This window comes from Amblyomma mixtum, chromosome 2 (assembly GCF_055824585.1).
Source record: "Amblyomma mixtum isolate Tamu chromosome 2, ASM5582458v1, whole genome shotgun sequence".
Taxonomy (NCBI): domain Eukaryota; kingdom Metazoa; phylum Arthropoda; class Arachnida; order Ixodida; family Ixodidae; genus Amblyomma; species Amblyomma mixtum.
This window is the reverse complement of record NC_143013.1, coordinates 173,304,304-173,330,187: the sequence shown is the minus strand read 5'-3', so window position 1 is coordinate 173,330,187 and position 25,884 is coordinate 173,304,304. Positions and strand designations below refer to the sequence as shown.

Sequence of the window (25,884 nt, the reverse complement as noted above, 5' to 3'; positions counted from 1 at the left end):
AGGCGAGACCCCCTCGAAAATGATGTTCGAGCGTGAAATGCGAACCCAGCTCACAGCCATCCTCCCCGAGCCAAAGGCAGAGACGTTCCGGGAAGAAAAAGCAATTCCGCGCTGCGGCACGCTTAATGAGGGGCAGCGCGTCCTCGCCCGACAGTTTCTGAAAAAGCCACGCTGGGAGGAAGCTACAATTGTCAGACGCATAGGCCTGCGCTCTTGGCTCGTCAACATACATGGCACAGTAGCACGCCGACATCTCAACCAGCTGCGTAGATTTACGACGCCGTCTGAGAGCTGTCCGCCAGCAGAGAGAACACGTGCACCATTTTCCCACATAGCCTGGCACCTCTTCCCGGAAGAAGAGACTTCGCCCAGGACAGACCTAGGAGACACAGCGAACAACAGCCAGCCTACAAGTGTTTCTCCCCCGAGCGCACAAAGCCAGCGCGCCTCCACGCGTGAGCGCCGACCCCCTGCACGATACCAGGCAACTTTCTAAGGGGGAAGGAAGTGTTGTGTCCCCTTATTGCTTTTGTGTGTGTGCGCCCCCTCCTAACGACCACTCGCATTCCCCTCCTAACGACAGTTCGCATCCTCCTCCTAACGACCACTCAATCCTCCTCCTAACGACCACTCAATCCTCCTCCTAACGACACTTGCCCCTCGTCGCACGCTGTCACCAGATGCCCCCCCACGGTGCGCCCCCGCACCCTCCTCCTGTTCTGGGAAGCCACTCCCTCCCGTGGACGCTTCTCAGCTCCCTCCTTTCTTCGGGCGGCTAGTTCGGCTCCTGCCTCGGTCGACGCTGGTCGCACCCTCATCGGCTTTAAATAAACGAAGTCTTAAAGTACCGTGTGCGTCTTTCGCTGCATTCAACACAGCGACCGGACACGACAAAGTGTTTCTCCCCCGAGCGCACAAAGCCAGCGCGCCTCCACGCGTGAGCGCCGACCCCCTGCACGATACCAGGCAACTTACTAAGGGGGAAGGAAGTGTTGTGTCCCCTTATTGCTTTTGTGTGTGTGCGCCCCCGCATCCTCCTCCTAACGACCACTCGCATCCTCCTCCTAACGACCACTTGCCCTTCGTCGCACGCTGTCGCCAGATGCCCCCCCATGGTGCGCCCCCGTGCGCCCCCGCATCCTCCTCCTGTTTTGGGAAGCCACTCCCTCCCGTGGACGCTTCTCCGCCGCACGCTGTCGCCAGATGCCCCCCCATGGTGCGCCCCCGTGCGCCCCCGCATCCTCCTCCTGTTTTGGGAAGCCACTCCCTCCCGTGGACGCTTCTCCGCTCCCTCCTTTCTTCGGGCGGCCAGTTCGGCTCCTGCCTCGGTCGACGCTGGTCGCACCCTCATCGGCTTTAAATAAACGAAGTCTTAAAGTACCGTGTGCGTCTTTCGCTGCATTCAACACAGCGACCGGACACGACAACAATCCAATCCAATCCAATCCCATCTAATCCATTCCAATGCAATCCAATCCAATCCACTCCTATCCAATCAAATCCAAACCAATCCAATGTAATCTACTCTAATGTAATGTAATCTAATGAAATATAATCTAATCTAATTCAATCCAGTCCAATCCCATCAAATCTAATGCAATCAAGGTCAAATGAAGGTCAATGGTGGTCACCGCCGCGGCACGGCAAAGGCGTGAAAGTGCAAGTAGTATTGCTTTCGCAATAAAAGAGTATCGGCTATGATGTGGCGCAAGACATGCTCTTGTGTATAGTGTGGCAGGCGCTCACGGAGATTGCTGTAGGATGTACAGTCGCAGCCGTCTGGTGCAAAAAGATGCAGACAGGACAAGAGAACCAATCTCACTGTTAGAGCCAGCCATCCCCCCTTCTATAAAGCATCAGCTGTCGCATTGCTAGGATTCTAAATTATAGCACCTCACGAATAGGAGAGTTTCGTCCTCGTGAGAACAACGCCATGGGCTACTTCGATCCTCTGGTCAAATCCAGGCATCGGGTGACTTGATACAGTAATATGCAGAACACAGCTTGTAGAGGGCTAGCATGCGCCATGTGTGTTTATTCCCCCTCCCCCCTCCTTTCTTCGCGGCTGAGGAAGGGGGGCTTCGTCGTTGAGCGGGCCCCAGGGAGATATGGGGATGCGCGCGGTCTCATTAGGAGCGCCCATCTTTCTGTCGCCTTTGGTGTCGCCGCTGCAGAACCCGGAGAGCCCCCGGCGGGGGGGGGGGGGGGGGGGGAAGGCTGCGAGGAGAGCAGCAAAGCGGGCTCACCCAAGCCTCCCATTGTCCCCTTTTGGGGAAGGACGCGTGTTCCTCGCCTTTGTGCCAGTGCACAAAGAACCAAGACCATAAAAAGGTCAAGCCGCCGTTTCATCTTACGCCGACAGCTCACCGCGGCTTCACAAACACCACTTGCGGCCCAATTAAGTTTCGGACGCTTCGTTCGGGGGTTCGACCGCTTTTCTTTTGAGAAGAGAACACTGCCGAACGAAGCGGGGTCCGGTGCGTCCGGATGAATGGGAGCTGTGGGCGGCGGTGCAGCTGGCTGGCGTCCGGGATAGCCCCGAGGCTCGACAAAAACGCGGGCTCAAGAAACGGGCCGCGCGCAGAAGACGCCGCCGCACAGGACGAGCACTGCCACCTGCTTAATTGGGGACAGTGGCGGCCGCTTGACTTATGTCGCCGCCCCGACCCCGGAGGACAACTGGTGGCTTCGGCAGTCCATTGTGATCCGACTCTTATCGGAAAGTGGATCTGCGCTCCCGGGCGATGTTTGCGACAGTCGCAGCTGGGTTGGGGCCGACAATTGCCCTAGTGCCGGGAAGCGTCAAGGTCACGGGGACTGGGGAGACAAACATACCCGTGGCAGTGTTTTGACATGTTGTTCTTATGTGTTTTGCTTTTTCTTTCCATAGGGGAGAGAGTTTGTTTACTACGGTGGAAGTGTGGGGCGGAGCACGTAACCCGGGGGGCCAATCCGTATGTGTGTGAATTCTCGGAATGTACGGTGTTTTAAGGGAAAATGATGCCCTTTTTACAATATGTACATTTGAGAGAGAGTTATGTGCCTTAAGGAAGTTGGAGGGCGGACCACGCGGCTAAAAACCAATCGTGTTAAGGGTTTGACACGATTGGATGCTGATGAATGTGGGCCGGGCCCATGTGTCTTTAAAACTGGGTCCCGGAGCCCGGAAGAGGGGTTCTGGGCTACGGAAATAGATGTAACGCATCTTCGGCTATGCCGAGTAGGGGCCTCCCCTAAATGTTAGCCAGTTCCATGTTGTTGTTGTGCTCACTGCTCAACTTGTATATATATGTAAGCTATTGTATATAAAGCTTCAAGTTATATCCCCTGCAAGTTCTCTGTTGTTTGCAAGTATCATCTCCTATAGACCTTCAGCCTTCAAGTAATAACAAGCCGTCTCCGACGGGGCACCCCTGGTGCAAAGCAAGAAAGAAGAGAAAAAGAACCTATTCGCCTTCGGTTGGTGGTACGCTAATCGGAGCGAAACTTTACTCAGCTCATCAAACATTACGAGATTATGATGTAGGCAAGAAGGGCCCTTCCCAGACCGTATCCTTCCCTCACCACAAAGTAGGGGCGCATCGTTCGCAGACAACTATTTGGGGACGCTTAAGTCGGCCTAAGAGAAAAATATGGTAGCATTAGGCTTCACGTCTTTCGCAGCTTCTGTTACAGCTTCTGTGCTCGTTCGCGTCGGTTTCCTTACAATTATCGGTCCATCAATTCCCATGTTCGGACTGCTACCTGCAGTAGCAGTTATCAGCTATGCTGTAACGGTGCCGACATTTGCATATATCCCAGAATTTTCTGATGTTTGATTTCGACCCTTTATCTAGGTTGCCGTCTATAAACTAGGTTGCTCACAACTCTGTGGGCAGGATGTAATGACATCACAAGGTCACGTCACCTCTCTCTACCAATCATAAGCTTAATTCCCGCCTGTGGTCAGGTTGCTCACAAACCGGTGGACCTGCCACGATGGGCAGGGTGTTATGACGTCACAAGGTCATGTGACCTCCCTCGACCAATCAGCTAATTCTGCGACACCGGACGGGGGATTTCGCTCCTCACGTGAACTCTAATGCTCTCGCATTAAAAATAGAAGTCCCCGCACTGCACAGCCCTTTGCACGCACTCCAAGCAACGTTCTTCAGAGCTCTCGAGGCCGGCGCGGGATCTGCCCCCGTGCTTCTTATTCTTCGTTCCGTCCGCCGTACTGGCCCTTTTATAGTCATCCCAGGTCGTTCGAGAGGCCGCATGTACACGCAGACGCCAGCCGTGGCTTCCGTGTGTCTACAAGAGAGCGGACCATCACCGCCGGACAGTGCAGACCATTGGGCTTGCCCTTTCCCAGCCCCGCACTCGCATTCAGCGCACAGGCGGCGGCGAAAGCCGCGCCGCGATGCCACGGATGGGCGCTCTTTCCTCACGAGCGACGCCGACGGGAAGAAGACACTGCAGCCGCCATCACGACCTGCCCGCCCGCTTTCTTTTCTTCTCCAGGCGGTTGAAAACGCGGTGTATATATGAAGTCCGCGCAGAGGGCGATGCATCGCAGTACTCAGTAGTAGCCCATCCACACGAAGATCTCTGGATGGCTGGCTCGCGGCCGCGTGTGCGCGCACTGCCTGGCTCGATCGTTTCTGAAGTCCAAAAGGAGAGAGATGAAGGCAGAAAAAGAAAAACGCAAAAAGAATACACCGCAGATGATGTCTGGCCCGTCTGTGCCTCCTACCTAAGCTCACATCGCTGCTTTTTTTTTATGCGTGAATCGCAGCGGTGCCGAAGAAACTACACACAGGGCCATCCAGAGTGACGGACAATATTCGGACCAGCAGAGCGATAGGGAGAGAGAGGAATGTAGTAAAATTTCGATTTTTCTTCACTGTTCTGCGTCAAAGACGGGCTCGTTTCGCGCCAACCGGGCTATTGCTTGTTTATTTTACTTTTACTTGTTTCTTTTTGCGGACGAAGAACTAATCAAAGCGTAATGACTGAGAAGCAGTTGCTCTTGCATGTCTGGCCCCTGAAGGCCGAAGTGTCTCGCTGGATTGACACAAAGCGCACAGAAAGACGCGGACGCGGAGTGAAGACTGCAGACAACTGCTGTCGCTTTCTTTAGCCCTCACTGTTGTTTGTCGTCTTCACTCCGCGTGCGTGACTTCCTGTGTGCTTCATGTGAAACATGATCACCTAACTACCCCAGACCCGCGACTTGCTATTCCCCTCGACTACAGCGCAGCCGCAAGAACAGTAACCTACAAAGACACATGTTTAACTACTCCGACGAACGTCCATTTAGACGCCGTGGGCACAGGAAGGCGGAAGCTCGGACTGGCTCCCGCGCACGGGCTCACAAAACGCCCACGAGACTGCCGGAAGGCCTCAAGAAAAGCGTACGGGTCGCGTGGAGGCTAGCTTGAGAAACCCAGCCTTCCAACAACGGTCTGTCCAGCTCGCCTGCCTGCCTGGAGGGACCGCCCCTTGAAAAGCGGTGGTCGCACGCATCTACCACGCAGGAGCGCCTGAAATAGAAGCCCCCTGTGACGAGCGGTCACACGGAGACACGCGACGGGGAAAAGTCGGCGCTGTCGCTAAGGCCAGGCGGCCAGCGACACAGACGGCGTTTTGTTGGCATTTCCCGGGCTAAACAACGCGTTTAAGGAGAGGACAGTGTAAATACAGAGGCGACCGGCACGAATTCGGAGCTCTTTTCCTGGATGACACTAGACTGTTCTGCACCGTTAGGTGCCCTGAACTAAAGGGCAGTCGCCTGGGGTCAGAGTATATGTAGAGGTAAGAAGCGCAGGGTAACCAGCACTCAGCCTTCATCACAAGCCCTGCGGGCTTCACTTTCTAGAGCACTCAGCGAAGGCTGACTGCTCTAGAAAGTGAAGCTCGCAGGGCTTGTGATAAAAACAAAAAGAAGTAGAAAGCGACAATTCTCTGCTGCCAGAGAAGATTCAAGTGATAACGCCTGCAGCGGTGGATCAGTGGTTATGGTGTTGGGCTGCTGTGAGCCCAAGGACGCGAGATCAAATCCGGGCGGCGGTCGCATTTCTATGGAAGCGAAAAGCAAAAAAAAAAAACCCACCGTGTGCCGTGCGATTTGAATGCACGTTCAGGAACCCCAGGTGGTCGGTAGTAGTAGGGAGCCTCCACTATCCCGCCTCTCAGAGTCCACACGCAGCGTTGGGACACAGCGAAGAGATATAGCGCGGGAGAGAAAGGCCATACATAGACAAGGTGTATGTATTCTCCAGGTAAAACCAAGAAGCTCAAGGTGCCACTTTAGATTTGGGCATTAGATCCCACACACCGACACTGATTCAAACGGAGATAGCCATTTTTACGTATGTCAATTAGAGAAGGGTCAGAGGAATTCTTATAAAAATGAGAGCAATATTAAAAGCGTGACGAAACAAAAAGAATAGGGGAGAAATATATGAGCAGTGAGATCACAGAGTAAAAGAGAGAGAAAGAACTCCTATAGGCTAACGCAGTGGCAGTCAAGAGAGGACAAACTTAGTCGAGGGCTGCAGAGGGTTGGGTGGGCAGATGATGGGATCAGGAAGTTTTCTGGGATAGCCATGGTCACGGCTGCCTCAGGAAAGAGTTAACAGGAGACCACTTTTGCCCTACGGTGGGCGCAGCTATGAATAATGATGACGATGAGAAGAAGACAAAGAATACAGCCCACGCCCTGCTGCGGCCCCCGTCGGCATGGCACCGGACCAGAAAATGCGGGGCTGATTGCGTTGCTCGCATGGATGTGGGTCCTCGCCCTGGCGAACAAAGTAATTTAATCTTCCGAAGACTTGCGCAGTGCCTCCTCGAACTAATTGAGCCTGATCGATAGCGCTGATGCTCCCCAGGGGAATAAAAATTGGCAATGATTTAGTTCTTGTTAAACCTGGAGGAGGATTGCGAAAGCAACGAGGAGAGAGAGATAGAGGCGATGGAGAGCGCGCGGCAGCGGCGGCCGTCCCGGCACGCTAGCTGTGCGCCGCTACGGCGCATGCGCTACTGGCGAGCGCGGCGGCGGCACCTCCGAGTCACCCGCGCAGCGACGGCGGCGGCGCGTCAGCTGTGCGCCATGTTACGTCACTGCTCCTCGCGCATGCGCAGTATGGCCTTTCCTCGGCTCCGCGGAATGGCTCGGCGACTAGCGTACCGCAGACTGTTGCCTTCGCAACAATACCGTCACTAAACAGCCGACGCAGGCCCTATCAGGGTCGCCTGTGCGATGTGCTGTCGTGTAATGGGACGCTATAAGCAGCCAAAGTTTAGCCGCGCACAAGGTGAAGGAAGTCGCGCGAAAATTGCCACGGCTACCTGTGTTCTTCTCGCCTTTAAACAGATCGCTCGTCTGCCCTGAAGGTACCTGCGCAGGTACGAAGGTACCTGAAGGTACGCAAGCGCAGTAGCCCTTGCGTGCTACAATGTTCTGCTATGTCACGTGCCTTGTTTGGCCGCCGAAATAAGAAATAAAATAAGGACATCGCGATACGATGAAACGCTCGAGGCTTTCTGCGAGGCTATTTGCTAAGACCAGTTTTCTATCCTTAACATGGTTAGCCGTAAGGGACATCAAATCACCTGCATTATTTTGTCCGTGCGCATGGGCATGCTAAAAGCACTGTCATCCAGTATGAGTCAGGGCCGATGTGCAACCAACCCGCGACAATCAGGCACCGTAGCGCCATGAAATTATAGACAGAAAACTCAATCCTGGCGTTAAGTCGTCCTTTCCACCAGTACTCTCGTATACAGTTGTTGTCTGTCAGCGTATCACAGCGTGCAATCGTATAGCGACGCGTTTTCGCAGACTCCTTAAAAATTTCCGCTTTTCAACAGCAGCGGGCATGTCTAACAAGCCTGGCGACAAATGCCGGCGAGATAAAGCGTAGAAAATGAGCGCAAACGTCCCCAAAAAAAAATGCCACCAGCCAGTGTAAAAAATTGGCTGTGGCTTAGCTTGGTTAAGCCACGTAATTGCGAAGCAATACGTGGTTCTGCTATTGTACCGCTTGTGGTGATGCTCTGGTTATGCTTATGCTAGTATGGCTATGGTGATACTCTTGGCTGTGCTATGTTTCTGCTATGTTTGGCATGGGTAAACATGCACAGACAAGAATGACGACACACACGGCATCTCATGGGGTTGACGAGAAGAGCGCAGTCAGGCCGTGGCCGTGGCTATGCGCCGCGCAAGGCAACGGCGTGAGATGGGGACCCGTTTTTAAGCAGATGGTATGACTTCACATACCGCGCAGCGCCCCTGGTGAGAGGAGCGGGAGTCAGGCCACGACCGTGGCTATGCGCCGCGCAAGGCGACGGTGTGAGATGGGGCCCCGTTTTTAAGCAGATGGTATGACGTCACGCAGCGAGGTCACGCGAAAGGTCAAGCGTGGCTATGCGGCACGGCACGTGCTGAGGAGGTAGCGAAAGTAGTATTGCTTCGCAATAAAAGGCTAAGACACCGTCTCATGGTAAGCGACACTGGATGCTGTTAGTTTCGGTTTTGTACGCGATTGCCATGGCCATGCCAATTTAGGCTCACTTTCCCGAAAAAAAAGAAAGAAAAATGCGCGCGTTACACCCCGGTAAATATGGTGAATAGTCCCAGTACGTTTTCGACGGTCCCGCATCCGATAGCTGCTCAGTTACCTGGCGACTGGTGACCCCACTTGTGGAGGCGAATGTAAAAACTTTGTTCTTTCTTCTCCACAAGTGTAGTCTCCAGCCGCCGTCTCATAGGAGAGCTATCGGCTTCGTTTGAGGAACACGTGGTCCAGAGACTTTTGTCCCCGACTGTACGCTTGGATATAGTGGCTAGATGCCATAGCTTGGGCTTCATATGCCGCACACAGAACACTGCCGCTCGGGAGCCGTGCGTGAGGATTTCCCGATACTTCAGGGTCTCGGTAGAGCGCCGACACGGGTGCGCACGAATACGTGCGACCATGCAAGGAATTTGCAGGAAAGCGTCACAGGACGGCGGACGCTGTACCTACAAGCGACATCTCGTACACTCAGGAATTCTATGTGCCAGGAATTTTCCGCACTCTCGACGAGCAGTAACCCTAGGTAATATATATGGGCTTACAAAAGTACACCGCTCATAAATTACACAAGTAAACCGTTTATAAACCCCCAAGGTGTTAGCGCCTCACGCCGCAATGAGCACAGCTGAGAACTGTGCCAGCCACATGGACTATACAGTGCCGTTACACACTATCGAACGTGCAGGCGTGTATTATATGTCACTGCAGTCCACACCGACGTATTTAGAGGTTCCGCAAGTTCGCACTAAATTTAGATGGCAAACGGGAACAGTGCCCTTAACTGACAGAACTCGAAAGACGCACGTAGGGTTAACTTTAAAGCTCTTCGAATGTTGTGACGTCGCATACATCGATTGCGTTCCCTTTCTTGACACTCAGTAAGAAGGGTACGAGGCCGCCAGAAGTAACGGTCGCACTATATGACGTGCATGCGCGAAAACATATTCTCGCCGAGAGGCTTCTTGCTCGATTTAGCTGCCCCTTCCAGCCCTCGTTTAGAACCCATTGGCCTTCAAGTGCTCGTTGCGCCAGTGCCACTTTGGGTTCGCTTTTAGTAGCGAAAGCTACATTGGCCACGAACTTGCGATTTCGCCATGGCGGTGCTCCGAGGAGGCACAGAGACCGACTTTGAGCCGTTGCCTAGCAACCGCTGCAGCTGGCGGACGCCGCGCGCTCGCTGCGCCATCTGGCATGACGTCACACCGCGGAGCCGCCGCCGCCGTTCGGTATGACGTCATACCGCGCGCCACGTCGTTGCGTTCGCTTTCGCTTCGCATATCCTGGCACAGCCGAGCTATAGGGCACTGCCAGTTTTTTGGCTTTCTCCCGTATCGGCCCCAAATATTCTTCCCGTATATATACACAAGAGCACACCGCAGATACCGCGAGCACAGCCGACTATGGGCCGCACTTGAAGTTCATCGGTGCGTGAAATGAAATGCGGCAGCGACTTACCTTGTAAGAGGAGTTATCCGCAAAAGGTCATGCGTTGTGTCGTCTGCGAAAAAAAAAATAAAAACCATTAGCGTGTATAGTCCAAAGTGGGTTCATGCGTGGATTCACAAGCAATATGTGCTAAAGCAGACAGCGCTACCCCGCTGTTACTGCCACTAAGATAGTGCAGCTGCCTGTCATGAAGCTGGTTCAATGGCGAACTTGCCCATGTGTGCGTTATGAACCCGAAAAGAAGTCTAGAAAATAAACGAATCAACTATTAGGAAACCTCGTGACGCATCGTAGCGTATCACATTGCTCACTATGGAAGGACAGACACGTTAACGTGGGATAACCCCGGAGGAGGCTCACAGTTACGCTCGAAGCCCAGCCTCGACCTCAAAGGCGTCCCAAGAACGGCGCGTTATCTAATCAGTAGTCGCATCAAGCACTGCAGTATCCTGAGCCTCGTTTTCACTCTAACTTATTCATTCGTCCGTTCAAGGTACTGATTCCATTAGTTCGTCGTGTGGCAGATACAGTTTATTTATATCGGCCCCACGCATGATGTGCATGATGTTACCGTCGGCCGGGGATCGCTCTGGGCAGGTGCGAACACACTGCTCATTTGGAGCCTATCGTCGTTGGAAACACCTATCCTGGCTGCTGCGCCTTCAGTGAACGGCATCGTAAGAACGAACTCCTAGCTTGACATGCTGCATTTCCCCGTTAGAGTGCGCAATTTTGTAAAATCCTATCTGGAAGGAATATGCCCTGAAGCAATCAACATCGCATTAAAAAAAAAAGAAAAAATCCTAGCAAGTTTTTCTTCTCGTAGTTCCTCGGCGGGGAAGCATGCTGACATTCAAACGCAGAGACTCGAGAGTGCCTCCGGCATTGGTCTGCCGCGTCCCTTGCCGACCTAAAGGGTGATGGGTGCAAGAAAAAAAAAAAATAAGGTCCTAAGATCAAACGCAACAAGAAAAGAAAGCGGTTCAACACTCGACGTTCGGCTCGAGTGGATATCCAGCCACCCATTTGGCAAGATGGTTTCTCTCTTCCGCATTCGCAACGCCTAAGCGAGGAATTCGGCGACGTGAAAAGAGGAAAAAAATAAGAAACAGCCCGCGCGCACAGGAACAGAAAAGAGACGCAGCCGCAGGAGAATAACAGCGAGCCATTAGCATGCGCATGTGCACGCACAGCCCCATAGATGCTGCCGCGCACGAAATGAAGATTGGCTCCTCTCCCCTCCCGATCAGTGCAGCGGCCACGGAAACAAGGCATGCGTGAGCGAGACCATGCAGCCTATACCAGGGGGAGGCGAAATCTAAACTTTGCGTGCGCGCAGACGAGACGAGGGTGAGGGGGACAGGAGTAGAGCGGGCGAGAGAAAGGGCACGGAGATTAGCACCGGGACTCGGCCAGGCGTGACCGTCGGAAAAGAAAGCGGCAAAGGTGATGGAGAAAAGAGCGTCTCTTCTCCTCGAGCTGTGTGACGACGGCAACGACAGACCGGCGGCGTCGACGGGGATTCTTTTCCGTCTCCCTCGTTTCGCTTCTCTTTCTGCGCGCCTGGGATTCACCTGGCGGTGTACAGGCGCAGACACGCATGGCGGGAGCACAAACACGCGCAGGTATTAGAGGCTCGTAGCCGACCGAGCATGCACCCCACGGCCTCGGTCCGCTGATCGCGATGAAAGTAGCTCCCCTCCCAAGATCAAAGCCGCGCGCCCCGCGGAATCGCCGCTATGTGTATAGCTGGCCAGGGGGAACCCTTACCCTCCTCCTTCCGTCGCTCTCGCATACCTGCTTGCACTGCAAGCTCGGACACCGGCCGACGAACCCGCGAGGAGCGCATCGCGTGTACGTGTACACAAATGCTCATTGCGAAAGTGTGGGGGGAAGGCCCGGGTTCAACAGAAGCGTTTCGAGAGAAGATGGGCGTACAGGGTGCGTGTATATCGCTCGTGCTACTACTGCAGACACGGATGAAGGAACGCGCGCGCTTCTGTCCGTCCTTGCATGCGTGTGTGAACGGTTCACTGAGTGTCGACAAACGGCGATCGCCGGCTGAGCTTTGGCGGCCGCATATACAGCGAAAACTACCGACGTCTTCGATCGGCAACGGTAGCCATTTCCACCGCGCAAGCCTGAAACGTTGCGCGAAGGAAACTATAAAAGCGGAGTTGAAAGCTTCCGCAAACGATTATTTCCTTAAGTTTACTGCGTGCGGAGAGGTTATAACCAAAACTTGCGAAACCTAAACCGGCACTCAGTTACGTGAGTTTATTTCTGTAGTGGTTCTATTCGTGAAATACGAAAGTAAGTCCGGTGTGTGTACAATAACTTCGAATCGAGGTAACTGGCGATTCAGCATGGATTTCGAGGTTGCGTATGTACTCTGGAAACGTTGCGCGTGATATCAAGCAAAGAGACGGTTTCATTTCGCAATCTTCGTTTCCAATTCGTAAAGTATAGAGCGGAGACCGAACCTTGTGAACATTGTGTGTGCACACTGCAAAACATCGTGTCCGTAAGATGCACGGCAGAATAGAATAGGTATGAAGATTACATTTCATTTCGTCTCTCGATTGCATCGGGATTCCTCATGTCGTCGCGGCCATATGGTCTCGAAGACCATGGCCTCAGAACTTCTAATCATCACCTGTTCGCAATTCCACCGCTTATGTAATGGCTCTAAAGAGGTCTTCGAGGCAATCAAATAAAATGAACTGAATTCAGGGCAGGGTCCTTCCGACTAAGCATGAATCAGAGCACAATCGCATTTTGACGACATTCCAGGCGAAACTAAGACCAATAAGTCAACCTGGGCAGGCTGTGGGATCCCGGGAACAAGCGTCCGGCGACAGATATTGGAGTGAGAGGACTGCATTGACAAAGCGGACACCGAGAGAAGGTTCTACCTTTGTAATCACACTGTGAACGTAACAGGGCAGAGGAGGCGAAAGGCGACTGCGCTTCGACAGCCTGGGACCCTTCTGCGTTCTTCAGAAGGCTCATCGTCATCATTATATCCGGTCCAATTCTGTTTACTGCACTATATATGTTTAGCCTTTCAGCGACCGATCGCCAACTTTCCGTGCATTGCTGCCGCCCCCAGTACAGTCTAGGTCAAAAGTCTTCGGGTCACACAGTCTGCTTCCGAGCCGCATAGTGGAGAACTCACGGCGCCCTCAAAGACGAAGGGACCTTGAAAGATTCGGACAGGGGTCCTTCATCGCCTCGCAACAGTTTACAGCTGGACAGGGCTGAATATCACACCCTGCGGCTTAAAGACTTTGGACGGGAGATGCACCTAATCTGCTACGGAGAGAAAGAAGCCTAACTGCACTATACAGAGCCAGTTATTAGTGTGATATACATCAGATAGTGTATACACCGCGTACCACGTGACAGAAGTGTGGCGTGTCCGCCCCTGTGCATTGCAACAACTGCGCATGCTGCACACCCACTAGGCGGCCGAGAGCGAGGTGCGAACAGGCGTATCGCCGCCGGCTGCATGAGAGCCCTCTGCAGGCACCGCCTAGCGCGCCATTAGGGAGATCGCGCGCCGGCACACGTCTCCGGCACTGACGCGGCCGTCGACTTGTTTGCTCTTATTCTCTTCTTTGTTTGTTTCCCAGCGCGGCGTTTCTTTTCCACCGCGGGCGTTGGCGAGCAGCCTCTCTGCCCGGTGGGTGTCGTGACTCGTGTTGGCGTCGGGCCTTTTTCCACCGCGCGCGCGCCGAAACCGGCCGCCGGAGGGATTAACGAACTTGATTGGTGCCACGCACCGAGCCTGCGGCCGCGTCGCGCGACGTTGCGGTCGTCCCTGCGCTCGTGTGCTAGCACAGCGGCTACCAGCATGAAATGACGGAAAGTGCCGCAGTGCAAGGGTGAGTCCCCTGGAAAAGAACTGTGGTCCGCAACCATTAGCCCTTATATGGATGGTGGCTTAGCGCGAGAGAAGCTAGAACATGAGGGGGACACGGGATGAGCGATCATGTCCTTGTTTCTGTCGCACCAAGCCCACCTCCAAATCATGCCTTTCCAACTGCCTCCAACTTCCACTTAACCATTTGTCCCTCACAGAGATGCCACCGACTTCTTACAGACCAACTGAAGACCAACCGTAGCCTTGCACTACCGTTCCTCTTCCTTATTTCACTCTTTCCTCCGTTCCTTTCTTGAATGTTTAGTTGCCAGCCAAGAGTGCCGATATTACTGCGCTTTTACGGTCCTCCTAAAATATCTGCAATTTTTGATTTTTTTTTCCTAAAAACCATCCTTTAAAATGACTGAGCGCGCGGTCGAGAGACAAAGAAAAGGCTTCGTACTGAGAATGAAAAATATTAGTGCATGCATCATGACAGGTGATGATCACCTCCACCGATTTTAGCTGCCATTTCGGGCTAATTTGAGGCGCAAGCACTGTCCAGGCTGTGCTAGGGCAGTAAGGCTTTGCAAGTGCATGCGTGGTCGTGCACTTGTAAGGGAAACCCGTGTGCTCCGTATACCCTATTCCTGCGAAAGACAGCGCGCGGAGCTGCCATGGTGTCGCGCTTCTTCCACGTGCGCAATAATGCCAACATGCAGCATATTCTGGTGGCCTGCGGAACTGTGACAGAAATACATCACGTGCACTTGTGTTTCCTTAAGATCTGGGCAAATTTGTGTTTACACGTTCCACTCTTTCGGTTAAAAAAATGGTAGCGTTAAAAAGAACGCTAAAAATAACTGTTGTAACTATACGTAGCTGACGCTATTCGTTGACCTAATCGTGAATGATCAGACTTGATCCAGTCGATTAAACTTAACTCGGTGAATTTATTTACAGATTAAGTACAGTACAAAGAATCAATAGCAAGCAACCACACATCTCTCGGAACGCTCGAGCAGCCAGAGAAGCTAGCTGCTCGTCGTTCGGCGTCCGGAGTACAACTGGTTCTCCCCACGCAGTCCAAAGCCGCTTCCAACCGCGGCACCTTTGGGGTGGGGGGGCATCGGCGCCCGCGCTCACACAAAGAGCTTCCGCTTTGGGTGAGCCGCCAAGGCTCCTAATTGATTTCTTCGGAAGACCAGAGCGCGAGCCTCCAAACGCACCCCCCCCCCCCCCCCCCCAGGTGCTTCCCGGGCCAGAAGGCCATGTGGCGGAAAGCGACAAGTGGCAGATGGCACAAAAAAAAAAAAAAACACTAATGGGCGGTAGGGTGAGCCCGTCCTTGACCGTCGCGCCGGAAGGTCGCAACAATAACGTTCAAGAAACAGAACGCACACTGATTCTACAAATTTCATTGCAAATGAAGAAATAGTTGTGGCTCAACTCAACTGAGCCAGGATATACACAGAGACAGCTCTGTTAAACATGTTTACACACGGTTTAGCTTTGGTTCGTCTTTATTGTTGCAAGACTTCAGCGAGAGCAAATCACGTGATGCATCAAGAGCCACAAGTGCAAGAGCGAGCGTCCAGAGCGGCGGACGTGACTGCTAAGCGCAAGAGTCAATTACGTGACACATCACATGCCACAACCGGCGAGGAGGAGCGGCAGAGCTGCAGCCGGCGCGAGGCGGACGTGATTTCCAAGCGTGCAGCTATGGCGTCGATGAAGAAGACCGAGGCCCCTGCCACGCGCGATTTTGCTCATGTGGCGCGCCTTCCGTTAGAGGTCAAATCTAAGAGCCATATGACCGTCATGCTCAGCACGGGAGGAGTAGAGCTTTTCGCTGTGAAACTCCAGTCCAACCAAGTGACACACGTACCGGCACTCCTTTCCGTCGAAAGGGGGCAGGGCAGGAGGACACTATCACTAAGTTCGCGCACCTGTCCTCCTTGGCGCCCCCTCCACCCTATTATTGGACGGCAGTGCGTACTCGTGCAGTGTAGTGTGACAACGCGAGCCAGCGGACTTCTTCGATACCACTGGCGTGTACTGCTGACGCTGCGTGTGGCCAATCAGGGCATTCTGGCCAGCACGCGAAGTCTGACCCAGAACGCAGTTAGCACGAGGAAATAAGACACGGCAGTTTTGGCAACATGCGACTGAAAAACTCCCCTTCATTAACCGCGCAGCGGGGACACTGCACACACCTGGAGGGGCGGGGGCGGTAAGAGATACGGGGAGACAACCTGGGCGGTGCGTGCATATATAGGGCGTACAGTGCGCAGGGCGTCCGCACGAATCATGTTTCCCGTAGAATACACGCAAAAACAGACTTTGAGGCCCCGTGAGCGAATAATGCGCGTGCATACACGGAGCACGTATCTTGTGTCGCTGGGACGCGATGCACGACGTCGCCGACGCAACACAGGGTGTGGACAGCACCGTCTCCTCCAAAGTTCACGCAAACGCGGCGGCACACGGCGGCGAGGTTTTTGCAGTCAGAAACCACGCAACAATTAGGCCTTGCGTGGGTCTTCGGGTGGCTACGGAGCGTCCACAAAAGACGCGCTGCGGCGCTGAGTCAGCCAGTGCAGCGGCAAAGTCAGCGACGCCTAGGGACGACCCACGTACTCCTGGGTGGCGGCGTCATCTGTAAAGGCGCACGCTGCGAGACTTCTCTTGCGCGAAGTGGCTCGTCAAAGGAGTCATGTACGATACGGGGGCGGCTCACTCTAGACCTCTCACAATCTTTTTTTTTTTTTTGCCCGACGGCAGCCCCGCCGTTTTAAAAAATCTGGGAGGTTCCTCCTTGGCGGAGAAGAAGCACCAACGCCTCGCACGGGGACCACGCAGCAGCCGTCCCATCGTGTATCCTCTGCGTGATGAGCCACCTGGTGATGGTCATCCAGTGTACATCCTCGGTTTGTGCGCTGTATACGTTTTTTGAAGGCGATAATGTTTGCAGTACGTGGTACAGAGCTGTGGGTACACATGCAAAGCATCGGTCAGAACTCTCCTCGCCACGGAGTTTCCTTCCGAGCCTTGTATAGTTTATCACCATCGAAGCGCTCAATTTCCGGAGAGGGAGGGAACCTGTTCTTCCCAACCTTATGGACTATTCGAGGTTCCTGTGTGGCGTAAGTACCCGGCTCTATGGGTGGAATTTAATCAGGCCTTCCGGTCTGAAGGCTTTTGAGCAAGCCTGTGCACACCGGCAAAGCGATTCGAGCTGCAGAAAACAATGTGATGACTAATCAAAAGTCAGGGGTGATAATAAAACCTGCAAGTCCCCGCACGGCAGGCACGTACCCCAATCGGTGTCCAGCGAATGCTAGCGTTTTTCGCAACTGGCGCATGCGCCAAGGACTGTGGCGAGGGTCATCGAGACTTCCGCAACTGAGCATTGCGGCTTTGTGACCGAGTACTCTGACAACGTTCCGCAAGTGGGACGCCGGATGCGGTGGGGAAGGGGGCGCCCGCGTAGAGGTGTCGACTGGAGTGCATCGCTTGGTTAGTCCACACCCAACAACGCTAACGCCTTCTGGTGTGACTTTGTAGTGCCGCCTGCTAAACTACGCGGGCATCCATTTTTATGGATAAATTACGTCGTGTTCAAAATCTAGAGGCATGAACAGGCGTCTTTACGAAAACTTTTAGGCCTATGCCGTGGTCGGCTTCTTGATGCTGATGAAGTCACTGCTATTGAGAGCATACGTAGAAAACTGAATGAATCTATGATGAACGAAGCTTATCGGAAAGCACTTAACGCTCAGCAATTCTACACATTTGCCTCTCTTTTCTTAAGGTAATTATTATTAGACTGCTTGCAGTGCAATTTCCAACCGGCGGGCAAATACGAGGCCAGAGCACAGGGTGGTCGGCAGTCCAGGCCTTGCGTCTCGGTTCTTGAGAACTTAATTGAACAGCTAGGAATAAATATTTTAATTACACTTTATTTCCTCTGTACGGCTATCCGGAACCGGAGAGGTATTTAGCAGGGGCCATTCAGAACTCGACTTCCCACGATAGTTACATGCGTGCCATTGGCGCCCACCAGTAAACAACAAAGAACAACCACGTATTTCGTGACTCCTTTCACTTGTCCGCCTCGTGCAGCATAATTTTCTGCCGCGAGAGTGCAGCTTCGCACCTTCATTTGGGACGGCTTAAATAGAGCTTGACAACCGCTCGGCCACCCCGTGCAAGGCTACGGAGAAAGAGCGTCTGCGCCGTGCGCTATCGCAGTCCAGAGGCGCGTGCGTGTGCGATGAGTGCCCTCAACACGCCCTCTTCGCGAGCAGCGGGCCGTGTCAGCCGTGCGGGGTGGCATCAGGCCCCCGTAAGTCCCTCAGCTCTCACCCTCATCGCAACGGCAGGCGTCTCTGAGCGGAACGCTCGGCTGGACACTCATACCGCGTCTTTAAATTCGGCCAATAGCTTCGACGCATGGCCGCCATTGCTGGTGGAGCCTGCAGGTTGAATTTCTTCTGGCGCACATGAGTGGGTTGGGGGTCGAGAGTGTGTTGTACTGGCTTTCTGGGAGGGCGCCACAGGGCGCCCTTTAGCCTCGCAGACCTGGGTGGCCAAAGCATATGGCAGTTTCTCGCACCTCCCCAGCCGCGCACAGGCCCGAGGGGTCAGGCCAGGAGAATGGCCTAGTAGCAATACATACTATCACAAAAAAAAAATGAGATAGTAGTGTTCCTTGTAGCCTTCACAGGGCATTTCTGCTTGTTCTGGCGCTTACAGGACGGAGGAAGATGCATCACACCGGCACTGACTGGTCATGCTTCTGTAGCATCGACCGAGCTGGAGATCCCCGAGATAACCACCAGGTTACTAAGCTGCCTTTAGGAAAAAGGTGAACACGTCAGGGAAACTCAGGAAGAACTGCAGGAAGAACTGTCGCCATGGTGCATAGCGGTGGACCACCGCATCTCGACGATGTTTAATACACCTCAGAGGAACACATACACTGCACCCAGGTGCCCAGGTGGATGTTGACGTCCCAGAGAACTCGTGCGAGAGTTTCACTTTGCTTTCGTAAGCCTCGTTCAGGGAAGGGAGGCCATCACGCAACGCCCAGGAAGCTGTGACCCCCTCGGCCGCCCCTCCAGGAACGGCCGGTTGGCGCGACCGACCGTTACTCGGATGCGGCCACGCGGGCCCCGCCGTCGTTTCCTGGTGGCGGCATCGGCGTCATTAGCGGCGCCGCCGAGACAAAAGAAGACCCGATGACCCCTCCCACCTACGCGCCCCCACCCCGAAAGCCCCGGCCTCCCGCGATGCGTGCGCCGAGGGGCAGCGCTGCTCGCGGGTTCCGCGTCGCCGGCCTCGCGAGACGTGGCCCCTCTTCCGCGTGCTGAGGAGCTGCACGGCCACCACGCGATACGCGTGCGCGATACACTATGCGCACTCACCGAGAGGGATGAGATTGCTCGCTGCACTGGGTGCGCAGGGCGTATCGCGTGGGCAGCGTGGTATACGAAGCGCGGGGTGTCTGTCACCGCCGAGATCAACCGACCTGTGACACTCGCTGGGCCATAGCGGCTATGGGGAGAAACGCGCTTTGTCACGCGCGCGTGCAGATGCGAAATGGAAAGGTGACCTGTAGGGCTATGCAGTGAAGGAATTTAGGAGCGCCTCCGTACACTCTCTCCTTGCGAGTGCCGCGAAAAAAGAAATTGCGAAGGCGATCTGCAATCAAGGGAGCCAGCAACGATAGCTGCCGTGACAGGAACTGAACGAAGACGAGCTCAGCAACAATGACGACAAAGAGCCGGACTTTATGTTTGATCCTGGGCCTGTGTGTGCGGCAGGTCACTTTTCACACTACCTTAATTCCGAAAATCGCTCTGCACAGCGATATCGTTAGACGGCGCAGTCTGTTGAACAAGGTGCGTGGCCCTAGCAGGAGCCATTCTGACACGACTGGACCTGTTGTTAGGCGTCCAGCGCGACACGCTTCTCCGGTTTCCCTTCCATTCCGGACAGGCGTACGCACGCCGCGCACTCTTTATTTTCAAAGCGCTTAAATAGTGTGCGGAAAGGATTTTTGCTCTCTCATGATCAATGGTGCTAAAAAAAAATCGTCCTTTCTGGTCACAAGGGAACAATCGTCCTTTCCCATCCGTGTTTTGTTCCTCAAATTTTGTGTCAGCACACCGCACTGCAACAAGAGTGATTCCTGAAAACCCGAGGCTCTGAATCCCGCGAAGCGTACGCGGCCAGCCACTGGGACAAAGTTGACACATTGCTTTGAATCGAACGCCTGCCAACCTTCGGTCATTCGACCCCACCCCACTTCTCGGTCGAGGCCGCCAGTAACAGCGCTGCCTATGCTTGCAAGGAAATGGCGGAACGCGCGCTTCTTGAGTTGGCTACCGCCGGGTCTCCATAGAAATTCATATTTAAACTCACGCAAATAATACCCCCCCCCCCCCCCCCCCCCCCGCAACAAAAAAAAAAAAAACGTACGTACGCGATTACCGTGCGCAAGTGATGGGTCATTATAGAGGGCGTTGTTATTGTGCCGTCAGTGTTGCAGCTACATGTTTTCCTACCTTCATTTTGCTGAGCGTTTTGCAGCGACATTTATTGAGCTGGGAAGGATCTAAGGAGCAACTCTTCCGAAAGAGAATGTCCCTCTTCGAGCACATTCGAACACGGAGACCGCCATGACGGCTAAACTGATAAAGACGCGTTGTGAATCGGCTGCGTCTCTTGCTGGTCTTGCCGCAGCCGTGGTGGTAAGGTTTTATCCCATGAAAACTGCCCTCATTTATGAAATTTTCTGGGTGTGCCTAACCTTGTATGGCAGCCTACGATATCGGAGCGGACGCTTGCTAACCTACACTTAATGCGATTCGTCGCGAATGCAGATAGGATAATTGAGGTCTCTAGTTTCAGCCACGCGGTTCGGCCTTCGCAGCCAATGAGTTTTCGTTGCAGTCACAATGTCGCCGACTTTTCCCAGCGCATTTCGACTAGGTGGGCTTGACTCAGTTGAAACGCACTCACGCACGGTGCCTAACGCAATTTCTCACGACGAAACAAGCACTGCGAACAGCCCCTCGGGAATTCATGGTTAAACACTCGCACAGAGCCAAGGAGGAAGAAAAGGAACAGTGCTATCGCCTCCCAAAGACGTTTGCTTGTATACATGTTCTGCGCCAAGGGCATTTTACGGACACCGAGAAAGAGAGTAGCCGGTCGCACGGTAGGGGTGTCAGCGCAGTGGTTATCCCGTCTCATTTCTCCCCCAGTCCAGATGTCTTCAGCGATTTATCTTTCTCCTCTCGCCAAAAGCATAATACGAATCTCGGTTCCAAGGCCAATCTCCAAAACGAAACTCAGTGTGGATCCAAACGAGCAACAGGGTTCGCGACAAGAGGTGGTCAGTTCGTATCGGGCAGCTCCATATAATTTATACCGAGCTCGGTCGAACCCTTGCTTGTCAATGCATGAGCTCTATTTTTTCCTTTCTGTCTTTTTTTTCTCCGTCCCTCGCGTCTACTGCTTAAGCGAGCGTTTCCCACGGCGGACGTTAAATGCAAGGACTAACGCATGCAAGCGGCTGTCTCCAAGCTGACAGGGCGCGAGTTATTAGACACCGAAGCGGCGAACGCGCTCGAGGTCATTAATTGCGGCCCGCCGAACGTTCTGAACTGTTGCGTGCGGCCAAAAGAGGCATGTCTCGCCTGTCCAGCGTGTCCTACGGAAGGCGCCCATTCATGGGCGATCGGGCGAGGCTGCAACGCAAGGGCAATTAAGCGAGCTGTGTGTGGGTGTCCACGGGTCGCGAATTGGCTGTCGCGAGTTGCGTGAAACGATCATTTCCGCCTCTGCAGGTGAGAGTTGTGCTTGGCGGGGTGTGGGGACACACATTGCGCTTATCGTTGCAACTGGCTCTCGCGCAGTGATCAAGCGATACTGTTATTGCAGTGGCTCTGTAAAGAAAGGCGGCGGCCAGCCGGCTTTTGTCGTAGATGCGTAAAACAAGTTGTGAACGTGGAACTCTGCGACGGTATAGGTATAGAGAGTTTGATGAAGGCTTGACAGTTTAACACGTCTGGCTTATCATGCTTTGCTGCAGACAAAGAGGGCGAAACCTGAAATAGTGCAAACGTTCGTGCGGGTACACAGAGGCTTCTGGGAACACGACATTCGAGACGAGTCGATACACAAGGCCCTGCGTTAAGCAGTGCGAGGCAGCGTTGAAGTGTTACGCCGAGCAGACAAGGAAATTGCGTTAAACATAAAATAAAGAGGGACACCCTTAGGCCTTCCACAACTCATGACATTACCAAAGAGGCGTGGTCGCCCAACTCATATACAGGGTGGACCACACTTGTAGGGAACACCTGAGGGCGTGGCTCAGCGGCGCGCAGCGCCCTCTGCGGTCGTCTCACTCGGAAAGCGTAGCCATACACTGTGACAGCTCGAAGTGCAGACACTGTGGCGTCACGCGCTTTCTGTGTGTGGCGCCCGCAGATGGCGCTGCGCAAGCCGCAGTACCACGCGCTGAAGTGTTCCCTACAAGTATGGTCCAGCGTGCACATAACATGTTTTAGCACAGCTGCAGCAACCAGGCATTCATACTGCAGCAGGTATACAGCAGCTTGGCTGCAAAAACCGACACCATCCTCCCTCCCTTACTTCTTAAGATGGACATCGAACGCGCAGCCTTTGCGCTCCAAAACCACACCTGCCTTGTCTCAGCCACCACACCGTCTGTCCCAGCTACTGTCATTTAAGAAGGGCTTGCGCACAGGTACAGCTCTCTTTTTGCATTTCGCTCCATTTCACTGACTGTCTGTCGTTGCGGCCAACCGGGAAAAGGGGGGCGCGCAGACACTTTGGCGGGCTGCCGACCACACTCGCCATTTTTTTCTTCAACGCACACACACACCGCACACTCCTGTGCGCCACCACCATTGTCTTGCTGAACGAGCCCAGCAGCTTTCGGTCGGTCGCGTGCTCCCGTTCTCTCAAGGAATGGAAAATTAGAGAGAGAGAGAAAAAAAAAGAAGAAACCACGGCCCCGTTCTGTCAGGAACGCAGCTTTATCTGGGAACCATGCCACCGCCGCCGAGCGTCCACCCACGGCAGCAGGAAACAGGGAACCCCATTTGGCTCCCCACTTAGTGACGTGCGCGTATACTGACACACACGCTGGAATCGCCGTTTTGCTATCTCGGCCCTGTTTTCCGTCCATGCCTTGCCTGAGCCGGTTTTTTTTTTCTTTCTTCCGTGAGTTCAGACAGACAGGTTTGAGGTAAAGAGAAACCAGTCACTCATTCCTATGTATGCCGCCTCATCAAGACCACCTCGCCTAGACCTCGTGAGCAGCGCGTATACTTTGTTTGTGTACCCTCAAATTAAGACGGGCTCAAACAAGAAAAAACGACACAAAAGTCCTCAAGGACCACGCCTCTGACCAGGAAGACGTGGAATAAAAGAAAAGAGTACCTTTCCAACAAAAGAGCTGCGTCCCGTCTCCTTTTATTGCGCCCATCTCTCCTGACATCTCAACTTAGTACGCACCAACTAACTCACGTTAAAACCACTCGGCGTCTATACTACCCCTTTGAGCGCACGCAATCAGGCTACCTAATTGCATCCTGGAGAGCTTTGTCAACAAGCAAAGAACGTGACCTTAAATCGATGGAAGATGAGCATATCGTGAGCAGCACGCGTGGGTGACGCCCGCCGTTTCAATGTACGGACCTCAGATGGTCAGAATATTTTCCATGCTAACACCAACGTTGAAGGCCATGTAGGGTCACGTACTGGTACAGCATTAAGTTGTCCAAGCTTTGAGGCGAACGCTGGATGCCGCGCTTTCTGGGGCTGGACATTCCAGTGTACGTGAAGACCAATCACGCGCCAATTATCTAGAAGTTTGTGGCCTCTTCCGTGTTAGATTTTCTTGCTCTTTAACGACAAGGGCTGCGATACTTTGAAGCGCATTACTTCGAACTATCAGACAGCCTCCTAATGGTACAGCCTACGTTCACACACTTATCGAGCGCCTGTCTCATTTATAGCTGTTGAGCCGCTGCGCACTAACGCACTGTTGTCTCCTTCGCAATTTGGATCCGGGGCGAGCATGGACTGTCAAATGCAATTTCCCAAGTTCTTCATTCTCCCGGCGCCCCCGACCGTCCCTTTACTAAGCTCCATTTCCTGAATTATGAACAATAAATGATCATTAAATCATTTCTAATAAACAGTCCTTCTACTCCAGCCTGCAAATCATTCATCTTCTGACTCCCGCTTCCCCAATCCCTCCTCTGCTAAGAGAAGGCCAATTATTATTCCTCAATACCACCGGAACTGGCCTCGTCAGATATTGCTCTTTTTCGTTCGCTTTGTCAGGCATCATCGCTACGAGGATAGCTTAGCTGCGCGGTGCGAAAAATAATTGGACGGAAATAGATGGGCGAGGCGAATTCAAGGCGTCCTTAATGAAAACTTAATAAACAAGGGCTCTGCGACAGGCGACGCTCCTCAAGTGCCTGTACACGTAAAAAAGAAAGAGAGAAGCCAAGAACGCGCGGGGCGCGCGAGTAAAAAGCACTCGTAAAAAAACGGAGATCAAAGCAAAAAACCCACACAAACGAAGCGAGTGACCAGGCGCACAGCTGAGCAGCTTTGCCGGCCTAATTACGGCTACGCTCGGTCGTCGGAGGACAGCCTTCGGCGCCGAAGCGATCAGACCAGCTTCCCACAGGACGAGGCCAAGGACGCGCGCGGTCCTGTCTCGCGCCGTTCCTCCGCCGTTTAGCTTAATCTGCGCCAACCGACCGGTCTCCCCCGCCGCCGTTGCGTAATTATTTTTAACGACGCGAAATACCGCCAGAACGGGGTTACGCTCGGCAGCGCGCGACCAGAACGACGTGTCCGGCGGGGATTTTTGCGTAGGCGCGACCCGTGCGCGCGCGTGTGTGCACACAATGGGCGTGGATTCCCCGCGCGCTGGCCAACGATGCGGACAGTGCGGTGTGAGCCCCGTCAGCTGATCGCCGGAATGATTGGAAACAGGTAGTGGCAGAGAGGGGTGAGGATTGCGCACTCGGCTAAGCCACTTGGGAACATTTACAGGGGTTTAGTATAGACGGTGTATGGGGTTTAACATCCCGAAGCTGTACTAGATGCGCGCTATGAGGATCACTGTGCTGGACGGCCACGATTAATTTAGATTAGGTGCGGTGCAGAACCCCTATGATATACTTGACTTTATCGTTGTTCGTTGTTTATGTTTTCATAAGAGGAGGTCCCAAGGTTACGAAAACTTCAGCGGTGCTGCGTGTACACAACCTGCGCAGAATGTTTTCAAAAAGGGACAGCAACGAACACGATGCTAACAAAACGATTCTAGCACGAACGCTTCAAAAACAGTGCGTTGGGTAAGTATGGAATAAATAAACCCCTGTTCGAACAAGTTCATGTGATGTAAATGCAAAACACATGTTTCATGCACGAACAAAATGGCAGGTAGCATATGTAGCTTATAATGGTAACTTCACATAAGAAGAAACGGATGGCAGGTCGACATCTTAGATCTATAGAACATTTTATATCTCGTTGCCTTATGACAGGGAATAACATATCTGCTTATATCTTTGCAAGAAAAAAAATTTTCGAAGTAAAAAAAAAAGTTTTATCACGATGCGACGGTACCCCGCGTTTACTGGTGTTTCCGCCAACTTTGGTTATTAACGAATTTAAATGCAATGTATTGCTATGAGGTACCCGAAAATTCATAAAGCAAATCTACGGTGGTGGTGGTGGTGAAAAACTTTAATCAATGAGAGCTTGAGGGTAAAAAAAAAACCCTGCTGCATGGTCGGTATCCTTAGTCCGGGACACCGCATGACGAGGCCCCGTCTCGCGCCCGCTTGACCAGAGCCCCTTGGGACTCCAGTGTGGAGCAGTTGAGGAGGGCAGTCTCCCATGCCTCTCGGGTGGGGGTGGGGGTGGGGTGGGGGGGAA

At 53.4% G+C, this 25,884-nt stretch overlaps 1 protein-coding gene across 2 annotated transcripts in view; it reads right to left on the bottom strand.

The window, feature by feature from the left end:
- The window catches only part of LOC149361677 (uncharacterized), a 122,320-nt gene that overhangs the window by 77,596 nt on the left and 18,840 nt on the right, over nucleotides 1-25,884 (bottom strand). The window contains exon 2 of one of the 2 annotated variants that reach the window (XM_089572758.1): nucleotides 10,023-10,065. The exons of the other annotated variant lie outside the window; for it this stretch is intronic. The gene's annotated coding sequence lies outside the window, so the exon portion shown is untranslated. The remainder of the gene's footprint in view (nucleotides 1-10,022; nucleotides 10,066-25,884) is intronic. 2 annotated transcript variants of the gene reach the window in all.